The sequence below is a fragment of the Carex rostrata genome, chromosome 13, assembly GCF_964058835.1.
Source record: "Carex rostrata chromosome 13, lpCarRost1.2, whole genome shotgun sequence".
NCBI classification, from domain to species: domain Eukaryota; kingdom Viridiplantae; phylum Streptophyta; class Magnoliopsida; order Poales; family Cyperaceae; genus Carex; species Carex rostrata.
In genome coordinates this window covers 2143400-2152086 of record NC_135930.1, presented here as the reverse complement: position 1 = coordinate 2152086, position 8687 = coordinate 2143400, and the positions used below count along the sequence as shown (strand labels likewise).

Below are 8687 nucleotides of genomic sequence, written 5' to 3'. Positions count from 1 at the left end.
TGACAAAACCAGAATGGAACAAAGAGGTTACTGCTGAGAGACAATTAACTGAAATAGAAATACATTTTTACTAATTTTATTATTTTTTTGTTTGTTTCCTTGCTAAATTATTTGACATCCCTCCATTACAACCTAATTTCTTGTTTTAAGAAATTATGATGGTTCACAGATCAGATTTAGTGTTAAATTTTCCATTATTAAATTAGTATTCAAAACATGACCTCAGACTTAGACTTTAACCATACACACAGGTGGTGGATTTTTTTTTTAAATAGAATTACTAAAAATTATTTTGTTGAAACAAGCCTTAAATTGGTCTGATTTTCGAAAACTAGCCTCCACCGATCCTAGGGATCGGTGGAGTAAAAAAAATTCATTCTACACCGGTCCTAGGGACCGTTTTCACCAAAGACTACACAAAAAACCTACACCGGTCCCTAGGATCGGTGTAGACAAAAGCTGACCTACAGCTGTAGTCTTTGCCTTTGCAGCGTAGCATATGTGGGATTAAGTTTTTGTCAACACCTGGCTCACAGCCTCGTTTTAATTTGAATGAATTCATCATATTGAGTAGGTGCCATATGTGCTGCTCTTGGAGCATCCAGTATTTTTCTTCACTCCGGTCCCTATTCAGATTTGACTGAGAGAGCTTTTATTTGCATTCTTGGAACCCACTACCGAGCTTTCACCAGTATATTGATTCAAGTTTCACCGACTCTACTTCTGTAAATTCATTCAAAGTGTTTCAAGGCCATGGATTATTGTGGAAGGATTTAGCTTTGATGGAAAGAATATTAAACAAGGTAAATAGGAAACGAGGCAAGACCCAGGACCCGTCGGGTTTTTTTTTTAAAGAACCCTCCACCGATCCTACGGATCAGTGTAGACAAAATTCGGATTTTCCGTGGCACTGCTATACTGAGTGTGAAAATGGATAAAAAAATTGCTCCACCAATCCCTAGGACCGGTGTAGGTTGCGTTTGTTTTCTCAACCGATTCCTAGGATCGATGGAGGCTAGTTTTCGAATATCAGACCAGACGAGGCTTGTTTGAACGAAATAATTTTGAGTAATTCTATTTTAAAATAAAAAATCCAGGTGGTGAGATGATCTCATTGAGACATTTGATTCTTTATCTTCAAACATTTTAAATTAATATAAGAAGCATGTCTTCTTTTGTTTTTAAGTTATGTTTTTTTTGGAATATTTAATTAATATATAACAAGAGATAATTAATTACACCATACTTTGTTGCGTGTAACGTGTTACGTACCCAGTGGGGCCCACAAATTAAGTTGAAAGCATTTTGATAATTTGCTTGTTCCTCAAGCATGTATTTTATAGTTGAGAAATAGATCGATGGAGTACGTCAACTCGATCAATCTTGTATTTTTGTTTATTCTTAATATTTTCTTTTTCTTTTAGAGAAGCTTTGACTTTCCAAAGATAAGTGTAGTTCCCTTTTGCAATTTAATTTCGTCAAAAAAAATCTTTTGATTGAAATGGTCAACATATATAGTAAAGTTCCTTAGAAAGACAGCTTTCGTGATTCTAAATAACATACATATTTCTGGTAATATACAATGTAGCTACAGGAATAATTCTACTTATATATTTTTTTTATAAGACTAATGATATTGTTAATGTTATAGAAAAGATATTGATGCGCGAGTAAGAAATAATATGATATATGGAAGTCTTATATGGAAGGATATTGGAAGGGGCAAATAACATATTTTTCCTTTTTGCAATATTATATTTTTTTTCTTTTGAATTTGATTTCGTCCAATAATATATTATTTTCATTAAAATGGTCAACATTGTAAAGTTTCTGAGAAAAACAACTTGCGTGATTCTTAATAACATACACACATATTTCTGGCAATATACAATGTAGCTTTAGGAATAATTAAAGTGATAATATTAATTGTTAATGCCAACAAACCATCTGACACGTCACAGCTAGAGAGAGAGAGAGAGAGAGAGAGAGAAGATGATACACTTTTTTCCTTCCAATTTCCAAGAGGTTGCTAATGGAAGAGAAATCACTATAAATTACATACAAAGAAAGAGAAAAAAATATCCCCCCCTCTCTCTTCTCTCTCTCTATATCAAACATACAAGACATATATACTCAAAGGTGAATAACCACACGCCATGAGTAATAAAACAGCTTGTGCATGTTTCTGCCTTTTATTTTTCCTAATATTTGCTTTCATTATAGGTTCAATCATAGCTGATTACGTCATTCCGCCACAAAAGGTCAGTATTATAAATGCTAATTTGACCCGTTTCGAGCTCGTTGGTAGCTCGATAACTTCTCTTTCATATAACCTCACCTTTACCATGAGCATCCACAACTCTGTTTGGAACGACAAAGCCGACTATCATGAGATGGAAGTTGATTGCTACTACAACACCGAGCAATTTGACACGCTAAAACTTGCAAATTTTAGGTTAAAACAAAGAAGAACTCGCATTTTTAACTTTTCCAGAAGTGGCAACTCTACCATAAATCTAGGAAGCAGCGACATTGATGCTTTTAGGAGATCGAATGAGACGGGAATTTTTAACTTGGAGATTTGGCTTAAAGGAGTAAGAATATATCAGACTGAGGAAGGAGATCGACATGAGGATATGTCTTATCAATGCAAAATGAACTTGCAACTTATCACATCCAACAATAGCAGCACACAAGGCAATTTTCAGCCGGTGAAGTGTCGGTGAAGTGTCGATCAACTGGGTTGCTCTTCGGAAGACTTAGAATGTGTGTAATTCTAGCTTATCTTGCGTCAAATTCATTTACATTATGCTATTGTTCAATTGTTCTTTCGAAGATCGCCTCTAATGTTGTTTAATTATAAACAGAATGTTGTTTTGATTGGTGGTATTCAATATACAAGCAATAAATGTACCACAATGAGGTACATCTTTAATGTTTCATTCTTATATGTCCTTCAATTTTGGAAGTAGTCCTCAGAATTGTTTCACACTTTTTTCTGACAATTTGTTTAAATTGATTGAGTTCGCAAAAGGATTACAAATCTGTAATTCATATCTGTCAGAGCATTATGAAATTTTGAAGTACCTCACTATCTTGATTTTATAAATCATGTTTCTTTTTTTTTTTGAAAGAAATCATGTTTCGCCAGCGCCTATAAAATTATAAAGCACCTTATTTCAAAATAGAGGAGGAATCCAATTACACTATTTTACGGTGACATATCTTAACATCATAATTTAATAAGTTATTTTTGCAACTTCAAAATTCAAATAATCGATCCAAACCGTTTAACGTGATGTCCATATTAAAATGTGCTTGGGTCCAAATTTTACATTTTTTAAAAATTTATTACTATTTATTTAGAGTTTTTAAAATTGATGTTTTTCAATCACTAGTACAAAAAACCCCTTCACCGACCCTTAATCACCGACTGTTTTAACCGAAGCATCAGTGTTGCTACACCTACACTGACTCTTTTATTAAATAATAGTCAGTGTTGTTGCTCAACACTGACGTTTGAAAAACAGTCAGTGTTTGTTATCAACACTGACGGTTTTTAAAAAAAACAGTCAGTGTTGGTTGTCAACACTGACGCTTTAAAAACAGTCAATGTTTGTTATCAACACTGACACTTTAAAAACAGTCAGTGTTGACAACCAACACTGACACTTTAAAAACAGTCAGTGTTGACAACCAACACTGACTGTTTCTTTAAAAACCGTCAGTGTTGGTGGTCAATACTGACGCTCTAAAAACAGTCAGTTTTGAACACCAACAGTGACTGTTTTTTTAAAAACAGTCGATGATTTTTTTTTTTTAATGCCACTGAAATTTTGAAAAAACAGTGACTTCATTTTAGTGTAGTTCTCATGTTCTATGTAAACAAAGTGCACTGAAACAATTGTTTACAAATATTTTGAGAACTTACAAGTGATTATAAATGTCTTTATAATTAACACAATCACAGTAACTGTATATGCTAACATACTTGCTTTGGACATCTTTTCCTAGAGCTTGAAATCAAGAGGAATTCAATTCCCGGGAAGAGACGATGAGGGTCTGGCTCCAGTATTTATAATTTATTAGGGTTGAATTTTATTTAAAAATAATAATTTATGTGTATTAGGTGAATTTTATTTAACAATTTTATTTAACAATTATATTTATTATTCATATTTTTTTTTTTGTTTCAGTTTTCATTTTATTTTACATTTTTTCCTTAATTTTTTTTCAAATATCATAATTAAAAATATATTATTTTGTTTTGAACATTTCATTGAACACATGTAATACATGAATTTATTTAATAATATCAAGTTAAAACTTAAAATCTTTCAAGTTTTTACAAATACGAATTTAATAATCACAAGATAATACAAGAAGACGGAGAATCCTAAAGAAAATCACGGGTTAATTATATGAAATGTGATTTCAACCGGGTTTTTGCTTTCATTGACAAATTTGATAAGGGAATCCAATTAAGTAATTTGTGGATATTTTACAATACAATTAAGTCTTCCAAAATTTATAATATATTTTTAAACTTTGATTAGTTGTTAAGAAAGTATGTACATAAATAAATAATATGATAATATAGTTTATGTTGAAGAACATAAAAATAAAAATATGTTAATTAGAAACTTAGAATTTTGTAAACTTAAAATTATTCTAATGTTGTGTATATATTTATTGCAGAAAAAATTGGATTCACCCCAAAGGGAAGGCAACAGTTGAAATTATGTTAAACACAAGCAAAACACTAACTGTTTCTTGATTGCCAAATATCAACAATATACCAAATGTCTGCTTTGAGATGTTGGCTTAAATTATTTTTGTGACTGAAATATCAATTTACAATTATAATTGCTAAAATATATATCAACTATTTATATCTTAATTACTAATGTTTCACCCAACAAACATGCATCTCAACACAAAGCAACTAAAGTTTAATTAGAATGATAGAATTGATTCATACAAAAATATAGCATGAGACAAGTTGGATCTGTTAATTAAGGGCTTAATACCCAACAACAAATATTCATGCATAAAAAATAATGCAAACTAAGATCAAGAATTTCTTGCATAGAAAATAAAAATTAACTATTTAAATTATAAAATTTATATAGAAAAGATGCTACAATAATATGTTATTATACCTTCACGAACGTAACTGTTTCAAGTAAATTTTTATAAAAGAATTTGTTATTAACACTGACTGTTTTAAAAAAAAAAAAAGTCAGTATTAACAGCCAACACTGACTGTTTTCAAAAAACAGTCAGTGTTGGCTGCAACAGTGACTGTTTTAAAAAACCGTCAGTGATGGCAGCCAAACATTATTTTTTTTTTTTTTTTAAACGTAGCCGTCGGTGATTTTCGCGCTGTAAATTTCATTTCCCATCTTTGTAACTCAAAATTTCGCGAAGCATTTAAGAAAGGTTACGCATCAGACCCTTCCTCCCCGCCTAGACCCCTTACCCGAAATCTAGACCCTTCCTCTCGATAGAAACCCTAGACCGCTGCCTCCCCGCTTTCCCCTGCCTCTCCTCTCCGCCTTCCCCTACAATCACTTCACTGGCCAGCTTCTTTGCAGTGCCGCCCCCTTCTACTATTTTGCTCACCCCGCCAAAGCCTTTCTTCTCTCTTCTTGCGCCGCCCCAATTTCCCTTCTCTCTGACCGGTCGGAGGTGAGGGTGAAGGAACCAGCACCCATCGTGGTTGTGGCCAGCCTTGTGGCAGTGGTCACACCGCTCGGTGCTCGGGGCTCCCTTCCCTTTGGTCGCGTCCCTGTAGTTAGGGTTTGAGTGTTGTACCTTGAAGGCTTTGTTCTCTTGATTCTCTGACAGGCGAGGGTTCATAAGGGCTCGCCTAGACTCCTCTTGGTCGATTCTTGCAACGACATCATCAAAACTTGGCATCTCAGTTGAGGCCAAGATTGAGATCGAATCGCATCATAGCTCGGATCGAGTGCCCCCAGATAAGTAAAAATTAAGTCTTGCTCAACTCTTTTTTGTGTTTCAATTGGGGCTGTGGTTGGTGGTAGATAAATGTTGAGTTCTTCCCATTTGGACATGATTTCGGTTACCAATTCTAAGGTTACCTGTTCGCCCATCCATCCTAGTTTGTTTAATTTTGCATAATTTGGCGAATTTTAGATAGAGATCTGTTTAATTATCCATGCCATGCTGTAAAAGTAGGGTCTTGTTTGTATATTTTGAATTGCATGTCTCTTATGCATCCATAAACCATTTTTACTTTAACCAAGTACATAATTTAAATGGATTTTCCATTTTAAACATTTTTTAACCAGGATGACGGGTCACCAGTCTCAATATTCTCTCTTTCAGGGAGTAGTTCACAAGACAGGCATTTAGCTGCTGGTCGTAATTATGGCGTAAAGAGATTACAGACAGTAAGTCTCTTGCTGCATTCTACTCAGAGGTAATTCAACTTGCTGTTAATCTCTCTTTCTTTCTCAACATATAGCTTATATGCACAACTAATTCAGAATAATGAGGCCGTGAATAGCCGTGAATAGCTCCATGCTGGTAACTATTACTGTTCATGTTATCTGAATCTCACTAGGCTTGTTAAAGGCTCAAAACTTTTTGTTGCTCGACACTTCCTAATAGGAAAATAATGTACCTTTTGTAGCAATATGACTGGTTAGTGGGAGCCCAATTAATGTATCTTTTGTACATTAATTTCCTAGATAGCTGGAATTTGTATCTGCCTAATTACAAGGATTAAGCTAGATAATTGGTACTAATGAGTAATGACATAACTTCTACATCTTGGATTCCTCTACATAATTGGTACTCAATCTCTAATTTTCTTAAAAAAACACCAGATATGCCAGCTACAATTTCAGAAAACATACTAGAAGTCTAAAAGTTGAAAGCTTCAAATGGATGCTGCTGTTTAATTTGTTGTTACTGTTACTTCGCTAAAATTGGGATCATATGGCTTTTGCAATATTGAAATTCTGTTTTATGGTGCTAGCTTGATTTTGTTGCATATAGTGCCTTATTTTTTAAACTAGGCTTTCTATATATGTTCATTTCTATTCTGTTTGTAATTTTTATTTTTGTTGTTTTTCAAGTCATTAGTATTTCTTTTGTAAAATAGGAAATGATGGCAGGGAGATGGGTACACTTCTCGTATAGGTAATAGGTGCATCTCTTTTTTCTCAAAAAAATATTTTTATAGAGGCAAGTAGTACAGACTGGTATAATACCAGCATACCCAAATGCCAGTGAGTGATTTAAAATTTTCTGTATTTAGATTTCTCTTCTACATTAGTGTATATTGTTCTTATGAAGATTTATACAATTTATCTCATGACCTTTACAGTGCTTGTTCCTTTCATTTTGCTGAAATACACAACGTCTGAAGGGTATTTTTGGTCTTTTAACCTGCCTGTCTTGTGATTTTTGCACAGGACAGCCCATAAGTCCAAATTTCTTGTTCTTTATACCAAAATTCTCAGTAGGATGCAACCTATACCCTTGATTTATTTCATGTTTTTCTGTATTTTTTAGCCATGGTTTCTAATAACTTTTATAAGAGGAGAGTTTCAGCCTAGTACCAGTTTTTATTTGCTGACAACCTTTTTTGTAAAATTTGTACAGGGCAGACTACAATTCTGATTTGGGTGTTCTCGGTACCAAAAGTTTCAGGAAAGCACAATCTATATCCTCGAAAAGTTTCAAGAAATTAGAAGACCTAAATCTATGTTTATTACGTTGAATAGGCCTCATCAATTGAATGTCATCGCTTCTCGGGTAGTACTATCCTTTATATTAGTTATAGGTTGCAAGAAAGAGAAGCATTTTTTATTTAAGTCAAGTAAATAGATTTTAGATGCCAATTAACTTGGATAATTTGGTGTCTTTTGTGTGTTTTGTGGATATATGGCATGTAATTTGGATAACATGTAATTTGGATAATTTTGAATGGCAATTAACTTGTTTGGTGTCTTTTGTTTGTGATTGTGGCATATTAATTTTTTAACGTCAATAAATGTTGAATGGTAATATATGGCTAGCAAAAATATGGAGGCTAGCCTAGAATCAAACAGAACCATGTCCAACACTGACTGTTTTTAAAGCGTCAGTGTTCGTATGCAACACTGACTATTTTTAAAGCGTCAGTGTTGGTACTCAACACTAACGGTTTTTAAAAGTGTCAGTGTTGAGTCAGTGTTGGTACTCAACACTAACGGTTTTTAAAAGCGTCAGTGTTGGTACTCAACACTGACTGTTTTTAAAAGCGTCAGTGTTGGTACTCAACACTAACGGTTTTTAAAAGTGTCAGTGTTGAGTCAGTGTTGGTACTCAACACTAACGGTTTTTAAAAGCGTCAGTGTTGGTACTCAACACTGACTGTTTTTAAAAGCGTCAGTGTTGGTACTCAACATTGACTGTTTTTAAAAGCGTCAGTAAAAGGTAACATTCACTGGCGCCGACTTTACTGACGCTGCTATAACAGTCGGTGTAGAGGTATTTCAACAGTCAGTGAAGGAGTTTTTTGTACTAGTGAATGGTCCAAAATTATTTGAAAACAACAATTTTATACACATCTTAATAAATACTAAAAATATTTCAAAAAATGTAAAATTTGATCTCTAACATGTATATGCAGTATTTTTAAATGCAACCACATATGCTTATACAGTTAGCAA

General features: G+C 33.5%; 1 long non-coding RNA gene across 1 annotated transcript; it reads left to right on the top strand.

The window, feature by feature from the left end:
- The first annotated feature begins 5440 nt into the window (after window positions 1-5440).
- LOC144564495 (uncharacterized) lies at window positions 5441-7983 on the top strand. The gene is made up of 3 exons (XR_013514638.1): window positions 5441-6445; window positions 7133-7170; window positions 7636-7983. It is a non-coding gene; the product is annotated as an uncharacterized LOC144564495 (long non-coding RNA).
- The last annotated feature ends 704 nt before the right edge of the window (window positions 7984-8687 follow it).